We start from the raw sequence: 9,228 nt of genomic DNA, 5'->3' as shown, positions 1-9,228 counted from the left end.
TCCTTCCTCCCTTCCTCCCTTCCACCCTCCCTCCCTCCTTCCTTCCACCCTCCCTCCTTCTTTCCTTCCTTCCTTTTCTTCCTTCCTTTCTTCCTCCCTCTCCCTCCCTCTTTCTCTCTCTCTCTCCCTCCCTCCCCCTTCTCTTTCTTTTCTCTCCCTTTCTGTTCTCTTTCTCCCTCCCTCTCTCCTTCTCTCCTTCTCTCTCTCCCCCAAATTTGCTGTCCAGCCCTCCCTCCCCCACCCGGTACTCATGCTGTATTTTTTAAACAGACCAGTAATGGGTGGACACCTACAGTCAGGTGAGACCAAAATTCAAATCCAACCTCAGACACTTACTAGGTTGGTGACCCTGGGCAATTCGCTTAACCTCTGTCTGCCTCAGTTTTCTCATTTGTCAAATGGGGACAAGAAGAACCTACCTTCCCTGGGTTGTTGTGAGCATAGGATGACACAGTGAAGTCTTTGTTAACATGAAAGTGCAATGTAAATATTCGCTATTACTATTTTCTGTTTCATGCCAGTAGGCCTTATGAAATCTCTACTCTATACTGAGCAAAGTCTGCATTTTGTTTTGCCAAGAAAATGTTTATTTTTTTCCCCTGGTCAGATTTCTGTAATGAAAGCTAATATATACTGGGTTCACAATACTGTCCTAACATTGTGGGGAGGTGGGGGGAAGACCAGGCCCGTGATTTCCTTTTGCTAAGGAAACTCCCACTATCGATGCAGTCTGCTTCCTGCCCTTCATCTTACGGCCTTAGGGGCTGTGCGAGGTTAAGGTCCCCATTTCTAAAGCAAGAATGTAGCAGAGGTGGACCTTGGACCCAGGTCTTTCTGACCGGAGGCCAGCTTCCACTAGGCCATGTTTCTCGTAGCATTTTAAGATTTGCAACACATTTTACCCGGTTTATTTCATTTGATTCTCACAACACTGTGTTTATTTACCTCCATCTTACGGTTGAGGAAACACTCAGAGCTAGTAAGTGACTTTGCCCATGGTCATACAACTAGGTTTCTCCTGATTCTAGACCCAGCTGTCTTTTCCCTCTTATCACACACTGTCCCTTTGTAATTCCTAAAACATTTTTGTTTTGTTTCGTTTTTGGCCAGGCAAACTTCAGATGCATAACACTGACTCACCATGTTATTACCTCATTTCTTTAGTTGGAGATGTTATTCTATACTGCATTCAGAGGGTGTCCTTAGTGTCACCTTCCTCTAGGTTGCTGACATCAGTTTCAGTTGTGGAATCTTCTCTAGAGTCTGTGCGGCGTCCTGCAGTGGGACTTCCAGCTAAGGAATCTGTGGCATTAGTCGCAGATTCAGTTGGCCTACCTAACAGTTTAGTGAGGAAGACTTTAATAGTGTTCTTATCTTCACAACTATTCTTGGCTTCTGATGCAGGGAAAACAGAGTGATCTTTGGTTTTAAAGGCATTGAGAACAAGGACCGTTGCATTCAACTCATCTTCATGATTTCCCTCCATCCAAAGCCTATTATCATCAGCAGTGTCTTCCTCTATGGAGTGAGAAGTTTTAGACGTGGTGATGTTTTCCTCCTTAGAATTAGTCAGATCAGTCACACTGAACGTGTCTTTCTCTTCAATGATGCCATCTTTTTGTATAAAGCCATTTACTTTAGCTATGGCATTGGGGTCATCTTCCTTTGAAGGGATGGTTCTGTCAAACTCAGTGATTTTCCCTTCTTCCAAGTCATGCACTATAAAATCAGAGACTTCATTTGCTGCATCTGTGGCATCGTCATCATCATCATCATTCATTAGAAAAGCATCGTTGGATATTGAGCCGATGCTCCCAGTTGCGTAAGAGATGGCTTCCTCTGCAGTGAGAGACACGGTGTCATCAGAGAACATGGTAGTGTGTGTTAGAGTGGAGACACCTTCTGCCACATCAGCAGTAAATGTTTCAAGAACATGTAGCTTAGTGTTAAATTCTGATGTTGGTGTTTCCTTCAGAAGAGTAAATTTGTCTGCCACAGAGCTGATGAAGTCAATGAAGGTGTTCCTTAAGTTGACAGCAGTTGTAATAAGGTCACTCTTTGGTATTACATCCACTGATGTAAGATGGCCTCCTTCTGAAGTGATATTGTCATCACCCATGGAGAAAACAGTTGCTTCTGTTAGGTTTCTAGTGGTGTCTGTTGTGGGAGTTGGGGAATAGTTAGGGGGTGGATCTTCAGCAATCAGTGCAGCAGCATTAGTCACAGGGAGCTTTTCTTCAAGGGAAGAGCTTCCAGGTGGAGTAGTAATGGCATCAAATAACATCTCAGAGGTGGTGTCCTCCCTAGTTGTAGATGGATCATATTCAGTATATGTGGAGTCCACAATGGGCACAGTGTTCTCTTTGGAAGCATCCAATGGGAAAGCACGAAGGTGAGTTGGATTAGTAACTGACACTTCTGGGATTCCAAGATTGTTCATGGGAGCAGAATGATCAGTTGCTAGATTTAAAAGACAGGATTTTCCCATTTTTAGATCAGCCAAAGAGCCATCTTTTTCCGGGAGAGTGTCCTGAACTTTTTCACTAGTCAGTTCATCTTCAAGAATGTTGATTGTGTCCACAGACAGAGTGGTATCTTCATTGGATTTAGCAGTCCTCTTTCCAGAGATGAGAAAGTCATCTCCAGATCTGTTGGGTAAAGAAGTAGGATTTGGCACTTTGGCCATTGTTGGGTTGGCCTGTGCCGTGAAGGACATGTCACCTGTTAAAACTGAGTAAGACATTGTTTCAGAGTCTTGCTTTCCAAAGGAAATTCTATCTGCTGCAGGAACAGAAAAGGAAGTCATAACAGGTACGCTATTCTGTGGTCTGGCCGGCTGATCAACAAATTTGGATAGGTCAGCTGTGATTTTATTCTCTTCAGACATGGAATTGACATCTTCTCTGTTGTGAAAAATAGAATAATCCTGAGGGTCTAATTCATTGTCTTTCAGGATGTTGCTACTTGATATATAGGGTGAAGAGTCAATGGTGTACAGAATATTTTCTTCCTCCTGAGTAGCATCATCTCCTTCTGCTATAGCATCCTCTTCCTCCCTGTGAAATGGTACTTCATGCTCATCAGATGTAATCTCCACAGAAATATCAGCTTCATATATAGCAGCTTCATTGATAAAGTCAGTATCTTCCCTCAGATTAATGGCAGCAGCTGCAGAGATAGTTCTCTTAGGAGATGGGTACTTTTCATCAGAGGTGGCTGTCTCAGTGGCTGGGTCTTCTTTTATTGTGCCAACTATATTGGGGCCAGTATAGACAGGATTCCTTGGCAAGAGGGTAGAATCAGCTGGAGAAAGTGTAGATTCCAGCTGGAGAGCCTGAGGGTCACTTTGAACACTGATGCCATTCCATTCTGGGACAGGAGCCCCATTAACAAGTAAAGGCTTTTCAGAAACAGGCCCTGATGCCTCTGACACAGTTGTATCGGCGTCATCCAATGGCATTTCCTTTGAAGGAAGAGTTTCTTGGGTATTCTCAACAGTGGCATCTTTTAGTAAAGTGCTATCATCTATGGACACAGGAGCAGAATTTGCCCCAGAAACAATGGGGTCATCTTCAGGTTTAATATATCCAGTGTGAAGGGTAGAGGCTGAAAACATGGGTGTGGGGGTTTCTTCTTCATGTGTGATAGCATCTGCTAGACCTGAATTACTTACTGGTTCAATGTCGTCAATCTTATGAGAAATGAAGGAGGACATGGGAGTAACCTCATTCTCTAAATTGGTTATTTCTGCCACCCCATTTTCCTCCTTTTCTTCTGATGTGGCATCAGTTGCAGTGATCACAGGCTCAGCTCTCGGGTCAATGGTATTATAAGTAGAGAATCTGGTATCTTTGGTGATGGATGTTTCCTGGTTTTCAAGAGAGGTGACATTCTCAGCAAGCCTAGTGCTCCCACTCGTGAGGCTGCTTGTATCTGTTGTGGTGAAGTTGGGATCCCAATCAGAAGCAATGTAATTATCCTCGTGGGTGTTTGCCGTTGTCTCTGAGTGAGGCATGTCAGGCTCCAAGGAAGTCACATTAATGGCAGCCCTGTTACCCTCTTCAACAGCTGTGATTTCTTGAGGAGTTGTTTTAATTCCATCACTGATGACATCAGTCATGGTTATGGTCTCCATAGGAACTTTGGCTTTGTCAACTGGAAGATTCTTAGCATGAAATTCATCCTCACCATTTTTCTCCGTGATGGTAATGGAATCACTGCAAGTTATGGTTTCAAGTCCATTTGTGTTGGTCAAGCATGAATTTACAACTACATTAAGGTCAGATACATTTGATTCAAAGATAATATAATTATCCTCAGAATTAGAGTTATCCCCTCCCATTAAATCAGTATCATATGAAAGGCTTTCTTCTATCGGAATTACGTCGCCTTCTGATACCAGTGGATTGGCATTTTCACTAAGGAGAGTTATTTCAGGTACGCTGGTGTCATCCTTTGTAGAAGTTTCCATTTGTAAAACCACTGCCTCTGTTTCCTCTGACGCTATAAAGAAATCATCTAGCAAAGCCTCATTTTTCCCCTGTAGAGAAGCTGCAGCACTATCAGTTGTGGCATCAGGAGTAAGGCTGGGGTTTTCACGCATTAGTAAAGGGTTGTTGGCTAGCGACTTGGTGACATCTGCTTTAGGAACGGGAGAATCACCATCTTGAACAGAAAGGGCACCAACAGAAGTAACTTTCTCTGTAGCAGGCATGTTTGCTGTGGCGACCGTGTCAGTTATCATTTCCATGTTTTCATTCATATGAGGAATTCTGTCGGCTTCAGGGGGCACGAGCAGCACTGAACGACTAGTGCTGTCCTCTGACGTGGGTATTTCACTCCCAGGGGTTTCGAAGTTATGTTTTGGGTATTGTTCTTCAACTGCAGCGACACTGGTGTTTCTTCCTGGAGTAAAAACATCAGCTGCGATATTCTTCATGTCAAAAACTTCTTCATTTTTGATGGGGGCAGGTTCCCCAGCAGAGCCAAAGTTGTCCGTTGTTAAGGTCTTGCTCTCTTCCATAGGGAACTCAGTGTCTGGGTCTAGAACAATTGAAGAATTGGTTCTTTTCTCTTTTGGGTTAGTTGTCTCTGGCAGAAAGGTGGTGGCATCATTTACAACTTTATCCTTTTGCTCCATGGTGGTCATTTTTAGAAATCTTGAAGACATTTTCTTAGTTCCATCAGAGCTGAAATAAGCTATTGTCTTAGGAGCCACTGATTTCAACACGGTGGTATGAGTCCCAGAGTCACTTGGTTCATACTCAAGGACAGCGGTATGGCTGGTTTCTGTAGAGTTTGTCCACGAAGGATTGGCAGTGACTATTTCAGATGAGGAGTGTGAACTATCAGCCTTGTTGTAGGATGCATGAGTCCCCAGTTCAGATGGCTCATATGTGAAGGTAAGCATGCTTGTAATGGGGCTTGGAGGGGCAATGGTGTAATCCTCAGTGACATAGGCAGAGACATTGTTGTCAAGGACAAGGGTCATCAAATCATTATTCGAGGCATTTTCTTCTGCCAGATAGGTAACATCTTCCTCTGCTGAAGTATCTTCCTCTTCAGAGGTAATTTCATCATATTCCGGAGAGGCAGATTCCTGTATGATAATACCAGGCCGACGTCTATAGGTCTTAATTCTATCTCCAGGAACATTGGTAGAAGTGATTAAAATGTCAGGCACCATGGCTGTTCTGGCGTCTTCTTTTCTAGCAGTAGCTGCAGCTTGCCTTGTGTAGATGCCCTTGATGATGGATGTACTAGAACCATTGGGAAGAAGAGTGGGTCCCAACGGGAAGGTCCACTTCCATTTTAGTGAAGGGCCAGCCCGAAGTGGCAGCATCATTAGAAAGAGAGCTGTCAGCCCCAGGTTCTAGGGCCTCGAATGTGATTGGTGTCGCCTCTCTTCCATGGTGATTGGTCTGGGATTTATGAGGAGGAGGAAGGTGCTCAGGGGTGGGCTTGGTGAGAGATGGTAATGGCCCACGTCCTGTGGATGCAGTAGTTCCCACTTCAGAAGCAGTGGATTCACCGTTAGGTTGGATGTATTCCGAGGGAAGCATAGTGTCCTTAGCTACCATGGCAGGGGCCTTCCCTGTAAGTGGAATTGCAGTATTTGCAGTCAAGTCTGTTCTGTTTTTGTTTCCTGTACTTGCGTCGGGCATCCTGACGTCTGCAGGAGCTGTGAAGGAAGTCACTGGAGATGGGTCATTCTGGGAATCGGCCATTCCCGCCACAGCAGTTTTGGTCTCTTGTTCAGGGGCTTTGGCACCAGCCACGTTATTTGTAGCACGGTCTTCAGGGACGAGCGTGGAGCTATCTTTATCTTCAAGAGGAGGGGTGGCAATGGGAACTGGAACAGTGCTGCCTGCCACGGGGTGCATCGTACCTTGTGAGGCTAAAGGAGAGTCTGCATCAGGACCGACGTCACCATCTTTTCGAGCCTTTCTTTTTATTGAAAGGTAAGCCACATCAGGCAGAAAAGTCCTGTTGTCTTCAGCTGCTGAATAACTTTGTTCTGTGTTGGTAATTCCTTTAAATTCAAGAGCGGTCTTTGTTTTTCCGTCTGGGATGGTGTCAGCTGTGATAGTCATAGTTTTAATGTTGTCATCAGCCGTCTGAGCAGCTGAGTCAGCTACGGTGGAAGGTTTTTCATCTCCAGGACCAAGGGAATCACCAGCTTTAGCTTCTCCATTAGTGCTTATTTGAGGTGGAGGATTGACAGCATCAAAGATGACACGATTGTTATTTGCTTCATGGAATATAGAGCCGTCCTCAGGGTCTACATTTTTGCTTTCAAGGATGTTGTTACCCAACATAAAAGGTGAAGAGTAAGTAGGATATAGAGCATCTTCTCCTTCCTGAGTAGAGTCATCTCCTTCTGCTACCGCGTCCTCTTCCTCCCTGTGAAATGCTACTTCATGCTCATCAGCCCCATGTGGAGCAGCTCCAATCATAAAGTCAGGATCTTCCTTCAAGTTAAAGGCAGCAGCGGCTGCAGAGATAGCTCTCTTAGGAGATGGGTACTTTTCACCAGAGGTGGCTGCCTCAGTGGCTGGGTCTTCTTCTACTGTGTCAATTGCATCGAGGTGAGTATAGGCAGGGTTCCTTGGCAAGAGAGTAGAATCAGCTAGAGGAAGTGTAGATTCCAGCTGGAGAGCCTGAGGGTCACTTTGAGCACTGATGCCATTCCATTCTGGGACAGGAGCCCCATTAACAATTAAGGGCTTTTTGGAAACAGGCCCTGATGCCTCTGACACAGTTGTATCAGCATCATCCAATGGCATTTCCTTCAAATAGAAAGATTCTGGGGGATTTCCAACAGTGGCTCCTGGGTGAAAGTTTGAAGGATCATCTGTTAGTGAAGTGGTGTCACCTATGGACACAAGAGTAGCATCTGCCTCAGAAACAGTGGAGTTGTTTTGAGGTTTACTGTGTCCAGCATAAAGAGTAGTGGCCTTGGATATAGCTGGGGCACTTCCCTCTGTAGGCACAAAGGCACGTGTAGGTGTCCCGTCCATCAAGGGTTCAGTGTTTGTACCTCCATAGGAGCTGTCAGCATCAGGAGAGATGAAGAAAGTCGCAGGAGCACTAGCTGCCTCTGGCATCTTCTTTATCTTAGCCCCAGAAACTTCAGTGGGATCCTCTGCATGGGCAATTTTATTATCAAAAGAGTCTCTGTCCTTTGAGGCAAAAGCTTCTGTCTTGGTAGAAGCCAAAGTGAGGTCCCTGCTGCTTGCTGTGGGGGTCTTGGCTCTCTGTGGAGCAATGGGAACATCCCCTCCGGCACTTCTTTTCCTCTCTGGGTAAGAAGTGTCAGAAGGAAGGAAGTCAGTTTCCGTGTCAGCCAGGTTGTCCTTTTCTAAAATAACAGTTTCTTCAAACTCAGAAGCAGCTGTTTCAGGTGGAGGGTTTGCGGCTTTATCCAAGAAGTATCCCCTTTGAGTCAGAAATCCATTTGGATCCAGGGCAAAGCCTGCGTCTTCTCCAAAATCAACCAAATAACCTTTAGGTGCAAGACTATCTCTTTGGAGGATGCTATCACGTGAGACAAAGGCGGGGACGTCGGCTACCTCTGGGATGCGACTCTCCCCTCCCTCTTCCTCTCTTACTTCAGGTTCATGCCTTGAGTCTTCCTCTGTAAGCATTTCGTACTCTGGTCCAGAGACATGAGCTGTGCTGTCAGTGTTTGGAGAGGCAGTGATCACTGCTGCAGTGGAGGTGGCTGGGCTGTTGGCGTTGTCAGTGATAGATGGGTTTTCAGCTGCAGTTTTCCTCCTTTCTGTGGGCGTTCTAAAGACGTCACTGACAGAGGCCTCTTGTGTGGGGTGAGCTGTGTGAAGCTGATCGGATGGAAGGGTGAGATGCCTAGCTGACAACTGATGACCATATTCTGGGGACAAAATGACCTGGCTGTTTCTTGCATTAGTGTATTCAGTGTATGCACTGGGGACAGGAGCTGCTGTCGCCCGGTCTGTGACAGTTTCTGGGCCATCATCCACATAGGAAATGCCCTCAGCTGGTGGGGTACTGGTAGAAGTTGCCGGGAGGAGGTCATTCTGGGGGTTGGCTATTTGTGCCTCTGCTGTTCCACCTTCCTTTGCGTGGGCTTTGATGCCAGCAGCAATGGTTCTGGCAGGGGCTCCTGTGTGATCCATGGGTCCAGTGGCATTCTCGGAGGAGGCGGGCGTTTCATGCCTGGGCATGGGGCTGTTGGCCGTATTATCAGTGGCAAAAGTGCTTGCATCTCCCACAAGGAGGGCATTGTCAGCATTAAGGAGAGCATCATGACTCCTTACGTTTCCCAGGCCTCTCACGTCAGGTAGAAAGGATGCAGCAACCTTATTGGCTTCTCCACTCTTTTTTTCCACAAAAGCAATTTCTTGGACACCAGGGGTTGCCTTCACCAGGGTTCCAGTGGCCGCTGAATTTGTCTTGTCATTTGGGCTATTAGTACCGTTAGATTCAATGTCAGCCTCTTCCCTCCTGAGGGTAGCACTCCTTCTATCCACAGCCATTTTCATATCGGTAGGAATAAGAAGAGAGATTTTGGTACTCACACCAGTTCTGTTGAGGCCATTGCCTGACACAAAATCATTATATGCCATGCCATATGGAGGGTCTCCTTCAGGTTGAGTCACAATCTCTTTCTTTGCTGTCGTTCCTACACCTGTGTAAGAGGACTCTTCTGACGGCACGGTTTCCAGGACGAGCCTTTCAGACTTGTCT

The sequence above is a fragment of the Vombatus ursinus genome, unplaced genomic scaffold (assembly GCF_900497805.2).
Source record: "Vombatus ursinus unplaced genomic scaffold, bare-nosed wombat genome assembly UNPS02010461.1, whole genome shotgun sequence".
Taxonomy (NCBI): Eukaryota; Metazoa; Chordata; class Mammalia; order Diprotodontia; family Vombatidae; genus Vombatus; species Vombatus ursinus.
Note: the sequence above shows the minus strand (reverse complement) of the source record.